The sequence below is a fragment of the Oncorhynchus gorbuscha genome, linkage group LG15 (assembly GCF_021184085.1).
Source record: "Oncorhynchus gorbuscha isolate QuinsamMale2020 ecotype Even-year linkage group LG15, OgorEven_v1.0, whole genome shotgun sequence".
NCBI classification, from domain to species: domain Eukaryota; kingdom Metazoa; phylum Chordata; class Actinopteri; order Salmoniformes; family Salmonidae; genus Oncorhynchus; species Oncorhynchus gorbuscha.
The window spans coordinates 60,832,714-60,849,968 of record NC_060187.1 but is presented as its reverse complement, the minus strand read 5'-3'; positions in this window follow the sequence as shown (position 1 = coordinate 60,849,968).

The window sequence follows — 17,255 nt, the reverse complement described above, 5'->3', positions numbered from 1 at the left end:
ATGGTATTTGGCCTGTGTCACATTTGCAAAGTCATCAATAGCGATTGTTCCAATTCAACCCAGAATGAAACAAAACATTGACTACATTGAATACAATAGGCCTAGGGTTTCAAGCTCTAGTTGACATTAAAAAATATATATTTAGTGACATTGATTTATGTTTGGTTGTCAACACAAACAAATATCAACATTTGAAGGAGATGTATCTCCTCCAAAAATCAAAGTTCAAGAATAGTACTAAATCAAATCGAATCAAATCAAACTTTGAATATACTTTCAATAAAGTTTGATTGGATTTAGTCCAACTGTTTAACTTATATTTTTGGTTAAGATGGTGTCACGACTTCCGCTGAAGTCGGTCCCTCTCCTTGTTCGGGCGGAGTTCGGAGGTCGACGTCACCGGCTTTCTAGCCATTGCCGATCCACTTTTCATTTTCCATTTGTTTTGTCTTGGTTTTACACACCTGGTTTCAATTCCCCAATTACATGTTCATTATTTAACCCTCTGTTTTCCCCGTGGTTTTTGTGCGTGATTGTTTTATGTATGTTCGGTCCGTTATTGTGGGCTCGGTATTTACGACATGTTATTGGAATATTTGAGCAAAGTCACTTCTGTTACTCATCTCTGCTGTCCTGCGCCTGACGTCTCTGCACCAGCTACACCCAGACCATTACAGACGGGGACGTGAATCCAACGTATCATTTATTATATTTGTAGAAAAACTGCCATTAAAAGCCAGACTAAGTCAGTGACACAGAGGGAACTGTCCAAGCAGAAGATACATGTCCTTCAAACATTGATATCTGGTTGCGTTGACAACCAAACACATTTCAATATCATATTCGAAATACAATAAATAACCTATTCACCTGTCGACAAGTTAACAAATAATGTGTTGAATTCATGTCTCCAACTCAACCAAAAATAAAAGTTAAATAATGGGATTAAGCCAGAGGCTCAGATGGAACTATCCAAGCAGTAGATACATTTATTTTATATGTTGATATACAGTGGGGCAAAAAAAGTATTTAGTCAGCCACCAATTGTGCAAGTTCTCCCACTTAGAAAGATGAGAGAGGCCTGTAATGTTCATCATAGGTACACTTCAACTATGACAGACAAAATGAGAAAAGCAAATCCAGAAAATCACATAGTAGGATAATTTATTAATTTATTTGCAAATTATGGTGGAAAATAAGTAGTTGGTCAATAAACTTTTGTTATCTCAATACTTTGTTATATACCCTTTGTTGGCAATGACAGAGGTCAAAGGTTTTCTGTAAGCCTTCGCAAGGTTTTCAAACACTGTTGCTGGTATTTTGGCCCATTCCATAGTAGGATAATTTATTAATTTATTTGCAAATTATGGTGGAAAATAAGTAGTTGGTCAATAAACTTTTGTTATCTCAATATGCAGCTATTTTGGCCCATTCCTCCATGCAGATCTCCACTAGAGCAGTGATGTTTTGGGGCTGTTGCTGGACAACACGGACGTTCAACTCCCTCCAAAGATTTTCTATGGGGTTGAGATCTGGAGACTGGCTCTGCCACTCCAGGCCCTTGAAATGCTTCTTACGAAGCCACTCCTTCGTTGCCCGGGCGGTGTGTTTGGGATCATTGTCATACTGAAAGACTCAGCCACGTTTCATCTTCAATGCCCTTGCTGATGGAAGGAGGTTTTCACTCAAAATCTCACGATACATGGCCCCATTCATTCTTTCCTTTACACGGATCAGTCATCCTGGTCCCTTTGCAGAAAAACAGCCCCAAAGCATGATGTTTCCACCCCCATGCTTCACGGTAGGTATGGTGTTCTTTGGATGCATCTCAGCATTCTTTGTCCTCCAAACACAACGAGTTGAGTGTTTACCAAAAAGTTTTTTGGTTTCATCTGACCATATGACTTTCTCCCAATCTTCTTCTGGATCATCCAAATACTCTCTAGCAAACTTCAGACGGGCCTGGACATGTACTGGCAGTGCAGGATTTGAGTCCCTGGCGGCGTAGTGTGTTACTGATGGTAGGCTTTGTTACTTTGGTCCCAGGTCTCTGCAGGTCATTCACTAGTTCCCCCTGTGTGGTTCTGGGATTTTTGCTCACCGTTCTTATGATCATTTTGACCCCACGGGGTGAGATCTTGCGTGGAGCCCCAGATGGAGGGAGATTATCAGTGGTCTTGTATGTCTCCCATTTCCTAATAATTGTTCCCACAGTTGATTTCTTCAAACCAAGCTGCTTACCTATTGCAGATTCAGTCTTCCCAGCCTGGCGCAGGTCCACAATTTTATTTCTGGTGTCCTTTGACAGCTCTTTGGTCTTGGCCATAGTGGAGTTTGGAGTGTCACTGTTTGAGGTTGTGGACGGGTGTCTTTTATACCGATAACAAGTTCAAACAGGTGCCATTAATACAGGTAACGAGTGGAGGACAGATGAGCCTCTTAAAGAAGAAGTTACAGGTCTGTGAGAGCCAGAAATCTTGCTTGTTTGTAGGTGACCAAATACTTATTTTCCACCATAATTTGCAAATAAATTAATTTAAATATCCTACAATGTGATTTTCTGGATTTCTTTTCCTCATTTTGTCTGTCATAGTTGAAGTGTACCTATGATGAAAATTACAGGCCTCTCTCATCTTTTCTAAGTGGGAGAACTTGCACAATTGGTGGCTGACTAAATATTTTTTTGCCCCACTGTATGTTTGTGTTGTCAACCAAACACAATTCAATATTACATTTGTAATACACTAAATAGCCTAAAGTTAAGGCTATCTTACAAACAAATGTACCATTAAACCTTAAAATGAGTAATACATTCTTGGCCACATTTTGAGGTTACTGTAACTATAACACATTCTGAGGTTACTGTAACTATAACACGTTCTGAGGTTACTGTAACTATAACACATTCTGAGGTTACTGGAACTATAGCACATTCTGAGGTTACTGTAGCTATAACACATTCTGAGGTTACTGTAACTATAACACATTCTGAGGTTACTGTAACTAAAACTCATTCTGAGGTTACTGTAACCATAACACATTTTGAAGTTACTGTAACTAGAACACATTCTGAGGTTACTGTAACTAGAACTCATTCTGAGGTTACTGTAGCTATAACACATTTTGAAGTTACTGTAACTAGAACACATTCTGAGGTTACTGTAACTAGAACACATTCTGAGGTTACTGTAACTATAACACATTTTGAAGTTACTGTAACTAGAACACATTCTGAGGTTACTGGAACTATAACACATTCTGAGGTTACTGTAACTATAACACATTCTGAGGTTACTGTAACTAGAATGCATTCTGAGGTTACTGTAGCTATAACACATTCTGAGGTTACCGTAACTATAACACATTCTGAGGTCACTGTAACTATAACACATTCTGAGATTACTGTAACTATAACACATTCTGAGGTTACTGTAACTATAACACATGTTGAGGTTACTGTAGCTATAACATATTCTGAGGTTACTGTAACTATAACACAGTCTGAGGTTACTGGAACTATAACACATTCTGAGGTTACTGTAACTATAACACGTTCTGAGGTTACTGTAACTATAACACATTCTGAGGTTACTGGAACTATAACACATTCTGAGGTTACTGTAGCTATAACACATTCTGAGGTTATTGTAACTATAACACATTCTGAGGTTACTGTAACTATAACACATTCTGAGGTTACTGTAACTATAACACATTCTGAGGTTACTGGAACTATAACACATTCTGAGGTTACTGTAGCTATAACACATTCTGAGGTTACTGTAACTATAACACATTCTGAGGTTACTGGAACTATAACACATTCTGAGGTTACTGTAACTATAACACATTCTGAGGTTACTGTAACTAGAATGCATTCTGAGGTTACTGTAGCTATAACACATTCTGAGGTTACCCTAACTATAACACATTCTGAGGTCACTGTAACTATAACACATTCTGAGGTTACTGTAACTATAACACATTCTGAGGTTACTGTAACTATAACACATGTTGAGTTTACTGTAGCTATAACACATTCTGAGGTTACTGTAACTATAACACATTCTGAGGTTACTGTAACTATAACACATTCTGAGGTTACTGTAACTATAACACATTCTGAGGTTACTGTAACTATAACACATTCTGAGGTTACTGTAACTATAACACATTCTGAGGTTACTGTAACTAGAACACATTCTGAGGTTACTGGAACTATAACACATTCTGAGGTTACTGTAACTATAACACATTCTGAGGTTACTGTAACTATAACACATTCTGAGGTTACTGTAACTATAACACATTCTGAGGTTACTGTAACTAGAATGCATTCTGAGGTTACTGTAGCTATAACACATTCTGAGGTTACCGTAACTATAATACATTCTGAGGTCACTGTAACTATAACACATTCTGAGGTCACTGTAACTATAACACATTCTGAGGTTACTGTAACTATAACACGTTCTGAGGTTACTGTAACTATAACACGTTCTGAGGTTACTGTAACTATAACACATTCTGAGGTTACTGGAACTATAACACATTCTGAGGTTACTGTAGCTATAACACATTCTGAGGTTACTGTAACTATAACACATTCTGAGGTTACTGGAACTATAACACATTCTGAGGTTACTGTAACTATAACACATTCTGAGGTTACTGTAACTAGAATGCATTCTGAGGTTACTGTAGCTATAACACATTCTGAGGTTACCGTAACTATAACACATTCTGAGGTCACTGTAACTATAACACATTCTGAGGTTACTGTAACTATAACACATTCTGAGGTTACTGTAACTATAACACATGTTGAGGTTACTGTAGCTATAACACATTCTGAGGTTACTGTAACTATAACACATTCTGAGGTTACTGTAACTATAACACATTCTGAGGTTACTGTAACTATAACACATTCTGAGGTTACTGTAACTATAACACATTCTGAGGTTACTGTAACTATAACACATTCTGAGGTTACTGTAACTAGAACACATTCTGAGGTTACTGGAACTATAACACATTCTGAGGTTACTGTAACTATAACACATTCTGAGGTTACTGTAACTATAACACATTCTGAGGTTACTGTAACTATAACACATTCTGAGGTTACTGTAACTAGAATGCATTCTGAGGTTACTGTAGCTATAACACATTCTGAGGTTACCGTAACTATAACACATTCTGAGGTCACTGTAACTATAACACATTCTGAGGTTACTGGAACTATAACACATTCTGAGGTTACTGTAGCTATAACACATTCTGAGGTTACTGTAACTATAACACATTCTGAGGTTACTGTAACTATAACACATTCTGAGGTTACTGTAACTATAACACATTCTGAGGTTACTGTAGCTATAACACATTCTGAGGTTACTGTAACTATAACACATTCTGAGGTTACTGTAACTATAACACATTCTGAGGTTACTGTAACTAGAATGCATTCTGAGGTTACTGTAGCTATAACACATTCTGAGGTTACCGTAACTATAATACATTCTGAGGTCACTGTAACTATAACACATTCTGAGGTCACTGTAACTATAACACATTCTGAGGTTACTGTAACTATAACACGTTCTGAGGTTACTGTAACTATAACACGTTCTGAGGTTACTGTAACTATAACACATTCTGAGGTTACTGGAACTATAACACATTCTGAGGTTACTGTAGCTATAACACATTCTGAGGTTACTGTAACTATAACACATTCTGAGGTTACTGGAACTATAACACATTCTGAGGTTACTGTAACTATAACACATTCTGAGGTTACTGTAACTAGAATGCATTCTGAGGTTACTGTAGCTATAACACATTCTGAGGTTACCGTAACTATAACACATTCTGAGGTCACTGTAACTATAACACATTCTGAGGTTACTGTAACTATAACACATTCTGAGGTTACTGTAACTATAACACATGTTGAGGTTACTGTAGCTATAACACATTCTGAGGTTACTGTAACTATAACACATTCTGAGGTTACTGTAACTATAACACATTCTGAGGTTACTGTAACTATAACACATTCTGAGGTTACTGTAACTATAACACATTCTGAGGTTACTGTAACTATAACACATTCTGAGGTTACTGTAACTAGAACACATTCTGAGGTTACTGGAACTATAACACATTCTGAGGTTACTGTAACTATAACACATTCTGAGGTTACTGTAACTATAACACATTCTGAGGTTACTGTAACTATAACACATTCTGAGGTTACTGTAACTAGAATGCATTCTGAGGTTACTGTAGCTATAACACATTCTGAGGTTACCGTAACTATAACACATTCTGAGGTCACTGTAACTATAACACATTCTGAGGTTACTGGAACTATAACACATTCTGAGGTTACTGTAGCTATAACACATTCTGAGGTTACTGTAACTATAACACATTCTGAGGTTACTGTAACTATAACACATTCTGAGGTTACTGTAACTATAACACGTTCTGAGGTTACTGTAACTATAACACATTCTGAGGTTACTGGAACTATAACACATTCTGAGGTTACTGTAGCTATAACACATTCTGAGGTTACTGTAACTATAACACATTCTGAGGTTACTGGAACTATAACACATTCTGAGGTTACTGTAACTATAACACATTCTGAGGTTACTGTAACTAGAATGCATTCTGAGGTTACTGTAGCTATAACACATTCTGAGGTTACCCTAACTATAACACATTCTGAGGTCACTGTAACTATAACACATTCTGAGGTTACTGTAACTATAACACATTCTGAGGTTACTGTAACTATAACACATGTTGAGGTTACTGTAGCTATAACACATTCTGAGGTTACTGTAACTATAACACATTCTGAGGTTACTGTAACTATAACACATTCTGAGGTTACTGTAACTATAACACATTCTGAGGTTACTGTAACTATAACACATTCTGAGGTTACTGTAACTATAACACATTCTGAGGTTACTGTAACTAGAACACATTCTGAGGTTACTGGAACTATAACACATTCTGAGGTTACTGTAACTATAACACATTCTGAGGTTACTGTAACTAGAACACATTCTGAGGTTACTGGAACTATAACACATTCTGAGGTTACTGTAACTATAACACATTCTGAGGTTACTGTAGCTATAACACATTCTGAGGTTACTGGAACTATAACACATTCTGAGGTTACTGTAACTATAACACATTCTGAGGTCACTGTAACTATAACACATTCTGAGGTTACTGTAACTATAACACATTCTGAGGTTACTGTAACTATAACACATTCTGAGGTTACTGTAACTATAACACATTCTGAGGTTACTGTAACTATAACACATTCTGAGGTTACTGTAACAATAACACATTCTGAGGTTACTGTAACTAGAACACCTTCTGAGGTTACTGTAACTATAACACATTCTGAGGTTACTGTAGCTATAACACATTCTGAGGTTACTGGAACTATAACACATTCTGAGGTTACTGGAACTATAACACATTCTGAGGTTACTGTAACTAGAACACATTCTGAGGTTACTGTAACTATAACACATTCTGAGGTTACTGTAGCTATAACACATTCTGAGGTTACTGTAACTATAACACATTCTGAGGTTACTGTAACTAGAACTCATTCTGAGGTTACTGTAACCATAACACATTTTGAAGTTACTGTAACTAGAACTCATTCTGAGGTTACTGTAGTTATAACACATTTTGAAGTTACTGTAACTAGAACACATTCTGAGGTTACTGTAACTAGAACACATTCTGAGGTTACTGTAACTATAACACATTTTGAGGTTACTGTAACTAGAACACATTCTGAGGTTACTGTAACTATAACACATTCTGAGGTTACTGTAACTATAACACATTCTGAGGTTACTGTAACTATAACACATTCTGAGGTTACTGTAACAATAACACATTCTGAGGTTACTGTAACTAGAACACCTTCTGAGGTTACTGTAACTATAACACATTCTGAGGTTACTGTAGCTATAACACATTCTGAGGTTACTGGAACTATAACACATTCTGAGGTTACTGGAACTATAACACATTCTGAGGTTACTGTAACTAGAACACATTCTGAGGTTACTGTAACTATAACACATTCTGAGGTTACTGTAACTAGAACACATTCTGAGGTTACTGTAACTATAACACATTCTGAGGTTACTGTATCTATAGCACATTCTGAGGTTACTGTAACTATAACACATTCTGAGGTTACTGTAACTATAACACATTCTGAGGTTACTGTAACTATAACACATTCTGAGGTTACTGTAACTATAACACATTCTGAGGTTACTGTAACTAGAATGCATTCTGAGGTTACTGTAGCTATAACACATTCTGAGGTTACCGTAACTATAACACATTCTGAGGTCACTGTAACTATAACACATTCTGAGGTTACTGTAACTATAACACATTCTGAGGTTACTGTAACTATAACACATGTTGAGGTTACTGTAGCTATAAAATATGCTGAGGTTACTGTAACTATAACACATTCTGAGGTTACTGTAACTATAACACATTCTGAGGTTACTGGAACTATAACACATTCTGAGGTTACTGTAACTATAACACATTCTGAGGTTACTGTAACTATAACACATTCTGAGGTTACTGTAAATATAACACATTCTGAGGTTACTGTAACTATAACACGTTCTGAGGTTACTGTAACTATAACACATTCTGAGGTTACTGGAACTATAACACATTATGAGGTTACTGTAGCTATAACACATTCTGAGGTTACTGTAACTATAACACATTCTGAGGTTACTGTAACTAGAACACATTCTGAGGTTACTGGAACTATAACACATTCTGAGGTTACTGTAACTAGAACACATTCTGAGGTTACTGTAACTATAACACATTCTGAGGTTACTGGAACTATAACACATTCTGAGGTTACTGTAGCTATAACACATTCTGAGGTTACTGTAACTATAACACATTCTGAGGTTACCGTAACTATAACACATTCTGAGGTTACTGTAACTATAACACATGTTGAGGTTACTGTAGCTATAACATATTCTGAGGTTACTGTAACTATAACACATTCTGAGGTTACTGTAACTATAACACATTCTGAGGTTATTGTAACTAGAATGCATTCTGAGGTTACTGTAGCTATAACACATTCTGAGGTTACCGTAACTATAACACATTCTGAGGTTACTGTAACTATAACACATTCTGAGGTTACTGTAACTATAACACATTCTGAGGTTACTGTAGCTATAACACATTCTGAGGTTACTGTAACTATAACACATTCTGAGGTTACTGTAACTAGAACTCATTCTGAGGTTACTGTAACCATAACACATTTTGAAGTTACTGTAACTAGAACTCATTCTGAGGTTACTGTAGCTATAACACATTTTGAAGTTACTGTAACTAGAACACATTCTGAGGTTACTGTAACTATAACACATTTTGAGGTTACTGTAACTAGAACACATTCTGAGGTTACTGTAACTATAACACATTCTGGAGTTACTGTAACTATAACACATTCTGAGGTTACTGTAACTATAACACATTCTGAGGTTACTGTAACTATAACACATTCTGAGGTTACTGTAACTATAACACATTCTGAGGTTACTGTAACTATAACACATTCTGAGGTTACTGTAACTATAACACATTCTGAGGTTACTGTAACTATAACACATTCTGAGGTTACTGTAGCTATAACACATTCTGAGGTTACTGTAACTATAACACATTCTGAGGTTACTGTAACTAGAACTCATTCTGAGGTTACTGTAACCATAACACATTTTGAAGTTACTGTAACTAGAACTCATTCTGAGGTTACTGTAGCTATAACACATTTTGAAGTTACTGTAACTAGAACACATTCTGAGGTTACTGTAACTATAACACATTTTGAGGTTACTGTAACTAGAACACATTCTGAGGTTACTGTAACTATAACACATTCTGGAGTTACTGTAACTATAACACATTCTGAGGTTACTGTAACTATAACACATTCTGAGGTTACTGTAACTATAACACATTCTGAGGTTACTGTAACTATAACACATTCTGAGGTTACTGTAACTATAACACATTCTGAGGTTACTGTAACTAGAACACCTTCTGAGGTTACTGTAACTATAACACATTCTGAGGTTACTGTAGCTATAACACATTCTGAGGTTACTGTAACTATAACACATTCTGAGGTTACTGGAACTATAACACATTCTGAGGTTACTGTAACTAGAACACATTCTGAGGTTACTGTAACTATAACACATTCTGAGGTTACTGTAACTATAGCACATTCTGAGGTTACTGTAACTATAACACATTCTGAGGTTACTGTAACTATAACACATTCTGAGGTTACTGGAACTATAACACATTCTGAGGTTACTGTAACTAGAATGCATTCTGAGGTTACTGTAGCTATAACACATTCTGAGGTTACCGTAACTATAACACATTCTGAGGTCACTGTAACTATAACACATTCTGAGGTTACTGTAACTATAACACATTCTGAGGTTACTGTAACTATAACACATGTTGAGGTTACTGTAGCTATAAAATATTCTGAGGTTACTGTAACTATAACACATTCTGAGGTTACTGTAACTATAACACATTCTGAGGTTACTGTAACTATAACACGTTCTGAGGTTACTGTAACTATAACACATTCTGAGGTTACTGGAACTATAACACATTCTGAGGTTACTGTAACTATAACACATTCTGAGGTTACTGTAACTATAACACATTCTGAGGTTACTGTAAATATAACACATTCTGAGGTTACTGTAACTATAACACGTTCTGAGGTTACTGTAACTATAACACATTCTGAGGTTACTGTAACTATAACACATTCTGAGGTTACTGTAAATATAACACATTCTGAGGTTACTGTAACTATAACACGTTCTGAGGTTACTGTAACTATAACACATTCTGAGGTTACTGGAACTATAACACATTATGAGGTTACTGTAGCTATAACACATTCTGAGGTTACTGTAACTATAACACATTCTGAGGTTACTGTAACTAGAACTCATTCTGAGGTTACTGTAACCATAACACATTTTGAAGTTACTGTAACTAGAACACATTCTGAGGTTACTGTAACTAGAACTCATTCTGAGGTTACTGTAACCATAACACATTTGAAGTTACTGTAACTAGAACACATTCTGAGGTCACTGTAACTATAACACATTCTGAGGTTACTGTAACTAGAACACCTTCTGAGGTTACTGTAAATATAACACATTCTGAGGTTACTGTAACTATAACACGTTCTGAGGTTACTGTAACTATAACACATTCTGAGGTTACTGGAACTATAACACATTATGAGGTTACTGTAGCTATAACACATTCTGAGGTTACTGTAACTATAACACATTCTGAGGTTACTGTAACTAGAACTCATTCTGAGGTTACTGTAACCATAACACATTTTGAAGTTACTGTAACTAGAACACATTCTGAGGTTACTGGAACTATAACACATTCTGAGGTTACTGTAACTATAACACATTCTGAGGTTACTGTAACTATAACACATTCTGAGGTTACTGTAACAATAACACATTCTGAGGTTACTGTAACTAGAACACCTTCTGAGGTTACTGTAACTATAACACATTCTGAGGTTACTGTAGCTATAACACATTCTGAGGTTACTGGAACTATAACACATTCTGAGGTTACTGTAACTATAACACATTCTGAGGTTACTGTAACTATAACACGTTCTGAGGTTACTGTAACTAGAACTCATTCTGAGGTTACTGTAACCATAACACATTTTGAAGTTACTGTAACTAGAACTCATTCTGAGGTTACTGTAGCTATAACACATTTTGAAGTTACTGTAACTAGAACACATTCTGAGGTTACTGTAACTATAACACATTTTGAGGTTACTGTAACTAGAACACATTCTGAGGTTACTGTAACTATAACACATTCGGGAGTTACTGTAACTATAACACATTCTGAGGTTACTGTAACTATAACACATTCTGAGGTTACTGTAACTATAACACATTCTGAGGTTACTGTAACTATAACACATTCTGAGGTTACTGTAACTATAACACATTCTGAGGTTACTGTAACTATAACACATTCTGAGGTTACTGTAACTATAACACATTCTGAGGTTACTGTAGCTATAACACATTCTGAGGTTACTGTAACTATAACACATTCTGAGGTTACTGTAACTAGAACTCATTCTGAGGTTACTGTAACCATAACACATTTTGAAGTTACTGTAACTAGAACTCATTCTGAGGTTACTGTAGCTATAACACATTTTGAAGTTACTGTAACTAGAACACATTCTGAGGTTACTGTAACTATAACACATTTTGAGGTTACTGTAACTAGAACACATTCTGAGGTTACTGTAACTATAACACATTCTGGAGTTACTGTAACTATAACACATTCTGAGGTTACTGTAACTATAACACATTCTGAGGTTACTGTAACTATAACACATTCTGAGGTTACTGTAACTATAACACATTCTGAGGTTACTGTAACTATAACACATTCTGAGGTTACTGTAACTATAACACATGTTGAGTTTACTGTAGCTATAACACATTCTGAGGTTACTGTAACTATAACACATTCTGAGGTTACTGTAACTATAACACATTCTGAGGTTACTGTAACTATAACACATTCTGAGGTTACTGTAACTATAACACATTCTGAGGTTACTGTAACTATAACACATTCTGAGGTTACTGTAACTAGAACACATTCTGAGGTTACTGAACTATAACACATTCTGAGGTTACTGTAACTATAACACATTCTGAGGTTACTGTAACTATAACACATTCTGAGGTTACTGTAACTATAACACATTCTGAGGTTACTGTAACTAGAATGCATTCTGAGGTTACTGTAGCTATAACACATTCTGAGGTTACCGTAACTATAATACATTCTGAGGTTACTGTAACAATAACACATTCTGAGGTTACTGTAACTAGAACACCTTCTGAGGTTACTGTAACTATAACACATTCTGAGGTTACTGTAGCTATAACACATTCTGAGGTTACTGGAACTATAACACATTCTGAGGTTACTGTAACTATAACACATTCTGAGGTTACTGTAACTATAACACGTTCTGAGGTTACTGTAACTAGAACTCATTCTGAGGTTACTGTAACCATAACACATTTTGAAGTTACTGTAACTAGAACTCATTCTGAGGTTACTGTAGCTATAACACATTTTGAAGTTACTGTAACTAGAACACATTCTGAGGTTACTGTAACTATAACACATTTTGAGGTTACTGTAACTAGAACACATTCTGAGGTTACTGTAACTATAACACATTCTGGAGTTACTGTAACTATAACACATTCTGAGGTTACTGTAACTATAACACATTCTGAGGTTACTGTAACTATAACACATTCTGAGGTTACTGTAACTATAACACATTCTGAGGTTACTGTAACTATAACACATTCTGAGGTTACTGTAACTATAACACATTCTGAGGTTACTGTAACTATAACACATTCTGAGGTTACTGTAGCTATAACACATTCTGAGGTTACTGTAACTATAACACATTCTGAGGTTACTGTAACTAGAACTCATTCTGAGGTTACTGTAACCATAACACATTTTGAAGTTACTGTAACTAGAACTCATTCTGAGGTTACTGTAGCTATAACACATTTTGAAGTTACTGTAACTAGAACACATTCTGAGGTTACTGTAACTATAACACATTTTGAGGTTACTGTAACTAGAACACATTCTGAGGTTACTGTAACTATAACACATTCTGGAGTTACTGTAACTATAACACATTCTGAGGTTACTGTAACTATAACACATTCTGAGGTTACTGTAACTATAACACATTCTGAGGTTACTGTAACTATAACACATTCTGAGGTTACTGTAACTATAACACATTCTGAGGTTACTGTAACTATAACACATGTTGAGTTTACTGTAGCTATAACACATTCTGAGGTTACTGTAACTATAACACATTCTGAGGTTACTGTAACTATAACACATTCTGAGGTTACTGTAACTATAACACATTCTGAGGTTACTGTAACTATAACACATTCTGAGGTTACTGTAACTATAACACATTCTGAGGTTACTGTAACTAGAACACATTCTGAGGTTACTGGAACTATAACACATTCTGAGGTTACTGTAACTATAACACATTCTGAGGTTACTGTAACTATAACACATTCTGAGGTTACTGTAACTATAACACATTCTGAGGTTACTGTAACTAGAATGCATTCTGAGGTTACTGTAGCTATAACACATTCTGAGGTTACCGTAACTATAATACATTCTGAGGTTACTGTAACTATAACACATTCTGAGGTCACTGTAACTATAACACATTCTGAGGTTACTGTAACTATAACACGTTCTGAGGTTACTGTAACTATAACACGTTCTGAGGTTACTGTAACTATAACACATTCTGAGGTTACTGGAACTATAACACATTCTGAGGTTACTGTAGCTATAACACATTCTGAGGTTACTGTAACTATAACACATTCTGAGGTTACTGGAACTATAACACATTCTGAGGTTACTGTAACTATAACACATTCTGAGGTTACTGTAACTAGAATGCATTCTGAGGTTACTGTAGCTATAACACATTCTGAGGTTACCGTAACTATAACACATTCTGAGGTTACTGTAACTATAACACATTCTGAGGTTACTGTAACTATAACACATTCTGAGGTTACTGTAACTATAACACATGTTGAGGTTACTGTAGCTATAACACATTCTGAGGTTACTGTAACTATAACACATTCTGAGGTTACTGTAACTATAACACATTCTGAGGTTACTGTAACTATAACACATTCTGAGGTTACTGTAACTATAACACATTCTGAGGTTACTGTAACTATAACACATTCTGAGGTTACTGTAACTAGAACACATTCTGAGGTTACTGGAACTATAACACATTCTGAGGTTACTGTAACTATAACACATTCTGAGGTTACTGTAACTATAACACATTCTGAGGTTACTGTAACTATAACACATTCTGAGGTTACTGTAACTAGAATGCATTCTGAGGTTACTGTAGCTATAACACATTCTGAGGTTACCGTAACTATAACACATTCTGAGGTCACTGTAACTATAACACATTCTGAGGTTACTGGAACTATAACACATTCTGAGGTTAACTATAACACATTCTGAGGTTACTGTAACTATAACACATTCTGAGGTTACTGTAACTATAACACATTCTGAGGTTACTGTAACTATAACACATTCTGAGGTTACTGTAACTATAACACATTCTGAGGTTACTGTAACTATAACACATTCTGAGGTTACTGTAACTATAACACATTCTGAGGTTACTGTAACTAGAATGCATTCTGAGGTTACTGTAGCTATAACACATTCTGAGGTTACCGTAACTATAATACATTCTGAGGTCACTGTAACTATAACACATTCTGAGGTTACTGTAACTATAACACATTCTGAGGTTACTGTAACTATAACACGTTCTGAGGTTACTGTAACTATAACACATTCTGAGGTTACTGTAACTATAACACATTCTGAGGTTACTGGAACTATAACACATTCTGAGGTTACTGTAGCTATAACACATTCTGAGGTTACTGTAACTATAACACATTCTGAGGTTACTGGAACTATAACACATTCTGAGGTTACTGTAACTATAACACATTCTGAGGTTACTGTAACTAGAATGCATTCTGAGGTTACTGTAGCTATAACACATTCTGAGGTTACCGTAACTATAACACATTCTGAGGTCACTGTAACTATAACACATTCTGAGGTTACTGTAACTATAACACATTCTGAGGTTACTGTAACTATAACACATGTTGAGGTTACTGTAGCTATAACACATTCTGAGGTTACTGTAACTATAACACATTCTGAGGTTACTGTAACTATAACACATTCTGAGGTTACTGTAACTATAACACATTCTGAGGTTACTGTAACTATAACACATTCTGAGGTTACTGTAACTATAACACATTCTGAGGTTACTGTAACTAGAACACATTCTGAGGTTACTGGAACTATAACACATTCTGAGGTTACTGTAACTATAACACATTCTGAGGTTACTGTAACTATAACACATTCTGAGGTTACTGTAACTATAACACATTCTGAGGTTACTGTAACTAGAATGCATTCTGAGGTTACTGTAGCTATAACACATTCTGAGGTTACCGTAACTATAACACATTCTGAGGTCACTGTAACTATAACACATTCTGAGGTTACTGGAACTATAACACATTCTGAGGTTACTGTAGCTATAACACATTCTGAGGTTACTGTAACTATAACACATTCTGAGGTTACTGTAACTATAACACATTCTGAGGTTACTGTAACTATAACACGTTCTGAGGTTACTGTAACTATAACACATTCTGAGGTTACTGGAACTATAACACATTCTGAGGTTACTGTAGCTATAACACATTCTGAGGTTACTGTAACTATAACACATTCTGAGGTTACTGGAACTATAACACATTCTGAGGTTACTGTAACTATAACACATTCTGAGGTTACTGTAACTAGAATGCATTCTGAGGTTACTGTAGCTATAACACATTCTGAGGTTACCCTAACTATAACACATTCTGAGGTCACTGTAACTATAACACATTCTGAGGTTACTGTAACTATAACACATTCTGAGGTTACTGTAACTATAACACATGTTGAGGTTACTGTAGCTATAACACATTCTGAGGTTACTGTAACTATAACACATTCTGAGGTTACTGTAACTATAACACATTCTGAGGTTACTGTAACTATAACACATTCTGAGGTTACTGTAACTATAACACATTCTGAGGTTACTGTAACTATAACACATTCTGAGGTTACTGTAACTAGAACACATTCTGAGGTTACTGGAACTATAACACATTCTGAGGTTACTGTAACTATAACACATTCTGAGGTTACTGTAACTAGAACACATTCTGAGGTTACTGGAACTATAACACATTCTGAGGTTACTGTAACTATAACACATTCTGAGGTTACTGTAGCTATAACACATTCTGAGGTTACTGGAACTATAACACATTCTGAGGTTACTGTAACTA